This window comes from Haliotis rufescens, unplaced genomic scaffold (assembly GCF_023055435.1).
Source record: "Haliotis rufescens isolate VD_foot unplaced genomic scaffold, xgHalRufe1.0.p SCAF_117, whole genome shotgun sequence".
NCBI lineage: Eukaryota > Metazoa > Mollusca > Gastropoda > Lepetellida > Haliotidae > Haliotis > Haliotis rufescens.
In genome coordinates, this window is record NW_025963799.1 from 626,006 (window position 1) to 636,264 (window position 10,259).

Here is a 10,259-nt window from a genome sequence, read left to right on the forward strand (position 1 = left end):
TTCATGTTTCTGTTGAGATACAAGAACATCAGCGTCTGTATCAGGAATAATCCAGTTTTACATCACTGTCGGACATAAACTGAATAGAAACCCTAACCCTAGCACCTCATGATTCATGTTTCTGTTGAGATACAAGAACATCAGCGTCTGTATCAGGAATAATCCAGTTTTACATCACTGTCGGACATAAACTGAATAGAAACCCTAACCCTAGCACCTCATGATTCATGTTTCTGTTGAGATTTCATCACATAAGCGTCTGTATCAGGAATAACGCAGTTTTACATCACTGTCGGACACATATTGAGTAGAAACCCTAACCCTAGCACCTCATGATTCATGTTTCTGTTGAGATACAAGAACATCAGCGTCTGTATCAGGAATAATCCAGTTTTACATCACTGTCGGACATATACTGAATAGAAACCCTAACCCTAGCACCTCATGATTCATGTTTCTGTTGAGATACAAGAACATCAGCCTCTGATTCAAGAATAACGCAGTTTTACATCACTGTCGGACACATACTGAATAGAAAGCCTAACCCTAGCACCTCATGATTCATGTTTCTGTTGAGATACAAGAACATCAGCGTCTGTATCAGGAATAACCCAGTTTTACATCACTGTCGGACATATACTGAATAGAAACCCTAACCCTAGCACCTCATGATTCATGTTTCTGTTGAGATACAAGAACATCAGCGTCTGTATCAGGAATAATCCAGTTTTACATCACTGTCGGACATATACTGAGTAGAAATCCTAACCTTAGCACCTCATGATTCATGTTTTTGTTGAGATACAAGAACATCAGCGTCTGTATCAGGAATAATCCAGTTTTACATCACTGTCGGACATATACTGAGTAGAAACCCTAACCCTAGCACCTCATGATTCATGTTTCTGTTGAGATACAAGAACATCAGCGTCTGTATCAGGAATAATCCAGTTTTACATCACTGTCGGACACATATTGAGTAGAAACCTTAACCCTAGCACCTCATGATTCATGTTTCTTTTGAGATACAAAATCATCAGCGTCTGTATCAGGAATAATCCAGTTTTACATCACTGTCGGACATATACTGAGTAGAAACCCTAACCCTAGCACTTCCTGATTCATGTTTCTGTTGAGATACAAGAACATCAGCGTCTGTATCAGGAATAATCCAGTTTTACATCACTGTCGGACACATATTGGGTAGAAACCCTAACCCTAGCACCTCATGATTCATCTTTCTGTTGAGATACAAGAACATCAGCGTCTGTATCAGGAATAATCCAGGTTTACATCACTGTCGGACATATACTGAATAGAAACCCTAACCCTAGCACCTCATGATTCATGTTTCTGTTGAGATTTCATCAGATCAGCGTCTGTATCAGGAATAACCCAGTTTTACATCACTGTCGGACATATACTGAGTAGAAACCCTAACCCTAGCACCTCATGATTCATGTTTCTGTTGAGATACAAGAACATCAGCGTCTGTATCAGGAATAACCCAGTTTTACATCACTGTCGGACATAAACTGAATAGAAACCCTAACCCTAGCACCTCATGATTCATGTTTCTGTTGAGATACAAGAACATCAGCGTCTGTATCAGGAATAACCCAGTTTTACATCACTGTCACATAAACTGAATAGAAACCCTAACCCTAGCACCTCATGATTCATGTTTCTGTTGAGATTTAATCACATAAGCGTCTGTATCAGGAATAACGCAGTTTTACATCACTGTCGGACACATATTGAGTAGAAACCCTAACCCTAGCACCTCATGATTCATGTTTCTGTTGAGATACAAGAACATCAGCGTCTGTATCAGGAATAACCCAGTTTTACATCACTGTCACATAAACTGAATAGAAACCCTAACCCTAGCACCTCATGATTCATGTTTCTGTTGAGATTTAATCACATAAGCGTCTGTATCAGGAATAACCCAGTTTTACATCACTGTCGGAAACATATTGAGTAGAAACCCTAACCCTAGCACCTCATGATTCATGTTTCTGTTGAGATACAACAACATCAGCGTCTGTATCAGGAATAATCCAGTTTTACATCACTGTCGGACATATACTGAATAGAAACCCTAACCCTAGCACCTCATGATTCATGTTTCTGTTGAGATACAACAACATCAGCCTCTGATTCAAGAATAAAGCAGTTTTACATCACTGTCGGTCACATACTGAGTAGAAACCTTAACCCTAGCACCTCATGATTCATGTTTCTGTTGAGATACAAGAACATCAGCGTCTGTATCAGGAATAACCCAGTTTTACATCACTGTCGGACATATACTGAATAGAAACCCTAACCCTGGCACCTCATGATTCATGTTTCTGTTGAGATACAAGAACATCAGCGTCTGTATCAGGAATAATCCAGTTTTACATCACTGTCGGACATATACTGAGTAGAAATCCTAACCCTAGCACCTCATGATTCATGTTTTTGTTGAGATACAAGAACATCAGCGTCTGTATCAGGAATAATCCAGTTTTACATCACTGTCGGACATATACTGAGTAGAAACCCTAACCCTAGCACCTCATGATTCATGTTTCTGTTGAGATACAAGAACATCAGCGTCTGTATCAGGAATAATCCAGTTTTACATCACTGTGGGACACATATTGAGTAGAAACCCTAACCCTAGCACCTCATGATTCATGTTTCTGTTGAGATACAAGAACATCAGCGTCTGTATCAGGAATAATCCAGTTTTACATCACTGTCGGACATATACTGAGTAGAAACCTTAACCCTAGCACCTCATGATTCATGTTTCTGTTGAGATACAAGAACATCAGCGTCTGTATCAGGAATAACCCAGTTTTACATCACTGTCGGACATAAACTGAATAGAAACCCTAACCCTAGCACCTCATGATTCATGTTTCTGTTGAGATACAAGAACATCAGCGTCTGTATCAGGAATAATCCAGTTTTACATCACTGTCGGACATAAACTGAATAGAAACCCTAACCCTAGCACCTCATGATTCATGTTTCTGTTGAGATTTCATCACATCAGCGTCTGTATCAGGAATAACGCAGTTTTACATCACTGTCGGACACATATTGACTAGAAACCTTAACCCTAGCACCTCATGATTCATGTTTCTGTTGAGATACAAAATCATCAGCGTCTGTATCAGGAATAATCCAGTTTGACATGACTGTCGGACATATACTGAATAGAAACCCTAACCCTAGCACCTCATGATTCATGTTTCTGTTGAGATACAAGAACATCAGCCTCTGATTCAAGAATAACGCAGTTTTACATCACTGTCGGACACATACTGAGTAGAAACCCTAACCCTAGCACCTCATGATTCATGTTTCTGTTGAGATACAAGAACATCAGCGTCTGTATCAGGAATAACCCAGTTTTACATCACTGTCGGACATATACTGAATAGAAACCCTAACCCTAGCACCTCATGATTCATGTTTCTGTTTAGATACAAGAACATCAGCGTCTGTATCAGGAATAATCCAGTTTTAAATCACTGTCGGACATATACTGAGTAGAAATCCTAACCTTAGCACCTCATGATTCATGTTTTTGTTGAGATACAAGAACATCAGCGTCTGTATCAGGAATAATCCAGTTTTACATCACTGTCGGACATATACTGAGTAGAAACCCTAACCCTAGCACCTCATGATTCATGTTTCTGTTGAGATACAAGAACATCAGCGTCTGTATCAGGAATAATCCAGTTTTACATCACTGTCGGACACATATTGAGTAGAAACCTTAACCCTAGCACCTCATGATTCATGTTTCTTTTGAGATACAAAATCATCAGCGTCTGTATCAGGAATAATCCAGTTTTACATCACTGTCGGACACATATTGGGTAGAAACCCTAACCCTAGCACCTCATGATTCATGTTTCTGTTGAGATACAAGAACATCAGCGTCTGTATCAGGAATAATCCAGGTTTACATCACTGTCGGACATATACTGAATAGAAACCCTAACCCTAGCACCTCATGATTCATGTTTCTGTTGAGATTTCATCAGATCAGCGTCTGTATCAGGAATAATCCAGTTTTACATCACTGTCGGACATATACTGAGTAGAAACCCTAACCCTAGCACCTCATGATTCATGTTTCTGTTGAGATACAAGAACATCAGCGTCTGTATCAGGAATAACCCAGTTTTACATCACTGTCGGACATAAACTGAATAGAAACCCTAACCCTAGCACCTCATGATTCATGTTTCTGTTGAGATACAAGAACATCAGCGTCTGTATCAGGAATAACCCAGTTTTACATCACTGTCACATAAACTGAATAGAAACCCTAACCCTAGCACCTCATGATTCATGTTTCTGTTGAGATTTAATCACATAAGCGTCTGTATCAGGAATAATCCAGTTTTACATCACTGTCGGACACATATTGAGTAGAAACCCTAACCCTAGCACCTCATGATTCATGTTTCTGTTGAGATACAACAACATCAGCGTCTGTATCAGGAATAATCCAGTTTTACATCACTGTCGGACATATACTGAATAGAAACCCTAACCCTAGCACCTCATGATTCATGTTTCTGTTGAGATACAACAACATCAGCCTCTGATTCAAGAATAAAGCAGTTTTACATCACTGTCGGTCACATACTGAGTAGAAACCTTAACCCTAGCACCTCATGATTCATGTTTCTGTTGAGATACAACAACATCAGCGTCTGTATCAGGAATAACCCAGTTTTACATCACTGTCGGACATATACTGAATAGAAACCCTAACCCTGGCACCTCATGATTCATGTTTCTGTTGAGATACAAGAACATCAGCGTCTGTATCAGGAATAATCCAGTTTTACATCACTGTCGGACATATACTGAGTAGAAATCCTAACCCTAGCACCTCATGATTCATGTTTTTGTTGAGATACAAGAACATCAGCGTCTGTATCAGGAATAATCCAGTTTTACATCACTGTCGGACATATACTGAGTAGAAACCCTAACCCTAGCACCTCATGATTCATGTTTCTGTTGAGATACAAGAACATCAGCGTCTGTATCAGGAATAATCCAGTTTTACATCACTGTGGGACACATATTGAGTAGAAACCCTAACCCTAGCACCTCATGATTCATGTTTCTGTTGAGATACAAGAACATCAGCGTCTGTATCAGGAATAATCCAGTTTTACATCACTGTCGGACATATACTGAGTAGAAACCTTAACCCTAGCACCTCATGATTCATGTTTCTGTTGAGATACAAGAACATCAGCGTCTGTATCAGGAATAACCCAGTTTTACATCACTGTCGGACATAAACTGAATAGAAACCCTAACCCTAGCACCTCATGATTCATGTTTCTGTTGAGATACAAGAACATCAGCGTCTGTATCAGGAATAACCCAGTTTTACATCACTGTCGGACATAAACTGAATAGAAACCCTAACCCTAGCACCTCATGATTCATGTTTCTGTTGAGATTTCATCACATCAGCGTCTGTATCAGGAATAACGCAGTTTTACATCACTGTCGGACAAATATTGAGTAGAAACCCTAACCCTAGCACCTCATGATTCATGTTTCTGTTGAGATACAACAACATCAGCGTCTGTATCAGGAATAATCCAGTTTTACATCACTGTCGGACATAAACTGAATAGAAACCCTAACCCTAGCACCTCATGATTCATGTTTCTGTTGAGATACAAGAACATCAGCGTCTGTATCAGGAATAATCCAGTTTTACATCACTGTCGGACATAAACTGAATAGAAACCCTAACCCTAGCACCTCATGATTCATGTTTCTGTTGAGATTTCATCACATCAGCGTCTGTATCAGGAATAACGCAGTTTTACATCACTGTCGGACACATATTGACTAGAAACCTTAACCCTAGCACCTCATGATTCATGTTTCTGTTGAGATACAAAATCATCAGCGTCTGTATCAGGAATAATCCAGTTTGACATGACTGTCGGACATATACTGAATAGAAACCCTAACCCTAGCACCTCATGATTCATGTTTCTGTTGAGATACAAGAACATCAGCGTCTGTATCAGGAATAACCCAGTTTTACATCACTGTCGGACATATACTGAATAGAAACCCTAACCCTAGCACCTCATGATTCATGTTTCTGTTTAGATACAAGAACATCAGCGTCTGTATCAGGAATAATCCAGTTTTAAATCACTGTCGGACATATACTGAGTAGAAATCCTAACCTTAGCACCTCATGATTCATGTTTTTGTTGAGATACAAGAACATCAGCGTCTGTATCAGGAATAATCCAGTTTTACATCACTGTCGGACATATACTGAGTAGAAACCCTAACCCTAGCACCTCATGATTCATGTTTCTGTTGAGATACAAGAACATCAGCGTCTGTATCAGGAATAATCCAGTTTTACATCACTGTCGGACACATATTGAGTAGAAACCTTAACCCTAGCACCTCATGATTCATGTTTCTTTTGAGATACAAAATCATCAGCGTCTGTATCAGGAATAATCCAGTTTTACATCACTGTCGGACATATACTGAGTAGAAACCCTAACCCTAGCACTTCCTGATTCATGTTTCTGTTGAGATACAAGAACATCAGCGTCTGTATCAGGAATAATCCAGTTTTACATCACTGTCGGACACATATTGGGTAGAAACCCTAACCCTAGCACCTCATGATTCATGTTTCTGTTGAGATACAAGAACATCAGCGTCTGTATCAGGAATAATCCAGGTTTACATCACTGTCGGACATATACTGAATAGAAACCCTAACCCTAGCACCTCATGATTCATGTTTCTGTTGAGATTTCATCAGATCAGCGTCTGTATCAGGAATAACCCAGTTTTACATCACTGTCGGACATATACTGAGTAGAAACCCTAACCCTAGCACCTCATGATTCATGTTTCTGTTGAGATACAAGAACATCAGCGTCTGTATCAGGAATAACCCAGTTTTACATCACTGTCGGACATAAACTGAATAGAAACCCTAACCCTAGCACCTCATGATTCATGTTTCTGTTGAGATACAAGAACATCAGCGTCTGTATCAGGAATAACCCAGTTTTACATCACTGTCACATAAACTGAATAGAAACCCTAACCCTAGCACCTCATGATTCATGTTTCTGTTGAGATTTAATCACATAAGCGTCTGTATCAGGAATAACGCAGTTTTACATCACTGTCGGACACATATTGAGTAGAAACCCTAACCCTAGCACCTCATGATTCATGTTTCTGTTGAGATACAACAACATCAGCGTCTGTATCAGGAATAATCCAGTTTTACATCACTGTCGGACATATACTGAATAGAAACCCTAACCCTAGCACCTCATGATTCATGTTTCTGTTGAGATACAACAACATCAGCCTCTGATTCAAGAATAAAGCAGTTTTACATCACTGTCGGTCACATACTGAGTAGAAACCCTAACCCTAGCACCTCATGATTCATGTTTCTGTTGAGATACAAGAACATCAGCGTCTGTATCAGGAATAACCCAGTTTTACATCACTGTCGGACATATACTGAATAGAAACCCTAACCCTGGCACCTCATGATTCATGTTTCTGTTGAGATACAAGAACATCAGCGTCTGTATCAGGAATAATCCAGTTTTACATCACTGTCACATAAACTGAATAGAAACCCTAACCCTAGCACCTCATGATTCATGTTTCTGTTGAGATTTCATCACATCAGCGTCTGTATCAGGAATAACGCAGTTTTACATCACTGTCGGACACATATTGAGTAGAAACCCTAACCCTAGCACCTCATGATTCATGTTTCTGTTGAGATACAACAACATCAGCGTCTGTATCAGGAATAATCCAGTTTTACATCACTGTCGGACATATACTGAATAGAAACCCTAACCCTAGCACCTCATGATTCATGTTTCTGTTGAGATACAAGAACATCAGCGTCTGTATCAGGAATAATCCAGTTTTACATCACTGTCGGACATAAACTGAATAGAAACCCTAACCCTAGCACCTCATGATTCATGTTTCTGTTGAGATTTAATCACATAAGCGTCTGTATCAGGAATAACGCAGTTTTACATCACTGTCGGACACATATTGAGTAGAAACCCTAACCCTAGCACCTCATGATTCATGTTTCTGTTGAGATACAACAACATCAGCGTCTGTATCAGGAATAATCCAGTTTTACATCACTGTCGGACATATACTGAATAGAAACCCTAACCCTAGCACCTCATGATTCATGTTTCTGTTGAGATACAACAACATCAGCCTCTGATTCAAGAATAAAGCAGTTTTACATCACTGTCGGTCACATACTGAGTAGAAACCCTAACCCTAGCACCTCATGATTCATGTTTCTGTTGAGATACAAGAACATCAGCGTCTGTATCAGGAATAACCCAGTTTTACATCACTGTCGGACATATACTGAATAGAAACCCTAACCCTGGCACCTCATGATTCATGTTTCTGTTGAGATACAAGAACATCAGCGTCTGTATCAGGAATAATCCAGTTTTACATCACTGTCACATAAACTGAATAGAAACCCTAACCCTAGCACCTCATGATTCATGTTTCTGTTGAGATTTCATCACATCAGCGTCTGTATCAGGAATAACGCAGTTTTACATCACTGTCGGACACATATTGAGTAGAAACCCTAACCCTAGCACCTCATGATTCATGTTTCTGTTGAGATACAACAACATCAGCGTCTGTATCAGGAATAATCCAGTTTTACATCACTGTCGGACATATACTGAATAGAAACCCTAACCCTAGCACCTCATGATTCATGTTTCTGTTGAGATACAAGAACATCAGCGTCTGTATCAGGAATAATCCAGTTTTACATCACTGTCGGACATAAACTGAATAGAAACCCTAACCCTAGCACCTCATGATTCATGTTTCTGTTGAGATTTCATCACATCAGCGTCTGTATCAGGAATAACGCAGTTTTACATCACTGTCGGACACATATTGACTAGAAACCTTAACCCTAGCACCTCATGATTCATGTTTCTGTTGAGATACAAAATCATCAGCGTCTGTATCAGGAATAATCCAGTTTGACATGACTGTCGGACATATACTGAATAGAAACCCTAACCCTAGCACCTCATGATTCATGTTTCTGTTGAGATACAAGAACATCAGCCTCTGATTCAAGAATAACGCAGTTTTACATCACTGTCGGACACATACTGAGTAGAAACCCTAACCCTAGCACCTCATGATTCATGTTTCTGTTGAGATACAAGAACATCAGCGTCTGTATCAGGAATAACCCAGTTTTACATCACTGTCGGACATATACTGAATAGAAACCCTAACCCTAGCACCTCATGATTCATGTTTCTGTTTAGATACAAGAACATCAGCGTCTGTATCAGGAATAATCCAGTTTTAAATCACTGTCGGACATATACTGAGTAGAAATCCTAACCTTAGCACCTCATGATTCATGTTTTTGTTGAGATACAAGAACATCAGCGTCTGTATCAGGAATAATCCAGTTTTACATCACTGTCGGACATATACTGAGTAGAAACCCTAACCCTAGCACCTCATGATTCATGTTTCTGTTGAGATACAAGAACATCAGCGTCTGTATCAGGAATAATCCAGTTTTACATCACTGTCGGACACATATTGAGTAGAAACCTTAACCCTAGCACCTCATGATTCATGTTTCTTTTGAGATACAAAATCATCAGCGTCTGTATCAGGAATAATCCAGTTTTACATCACTGTCGGACATATACTGAGTAGAAACCCTAACCCTAGCACTTCCTGATTCATGTTTCTGTTGAGATACAAGAACATCAGCGTCTGTATCAGGAATAATCCAGTTTTACATCACTGTCGGACACATATTGGGTAGAAACCCTAACCCTAGCACCTCATGATTCATGTTTCTGTTGAGATACAAGAACATCAGCGTCTGTATCAGGAATAATCCAGGTTTACATCACTGTCGGACATATACTGAATAGAAACCCTAACCCTAGCACCTCATGATTCATGTTTCTGTTGAGATTTCATCAGATCAGCGTCTGTATCAGGAATAACCCAGTTTTACATCACTGTCGGACATATACTGAGTAGAAACCCTAACCCTAGCACCTCATGATTCATGTTTCTGTTGAGATACAAGAACATCAGCGTCTGTATCAGGAATAACCCAGTTTTACATCACTGTCGGACATAAA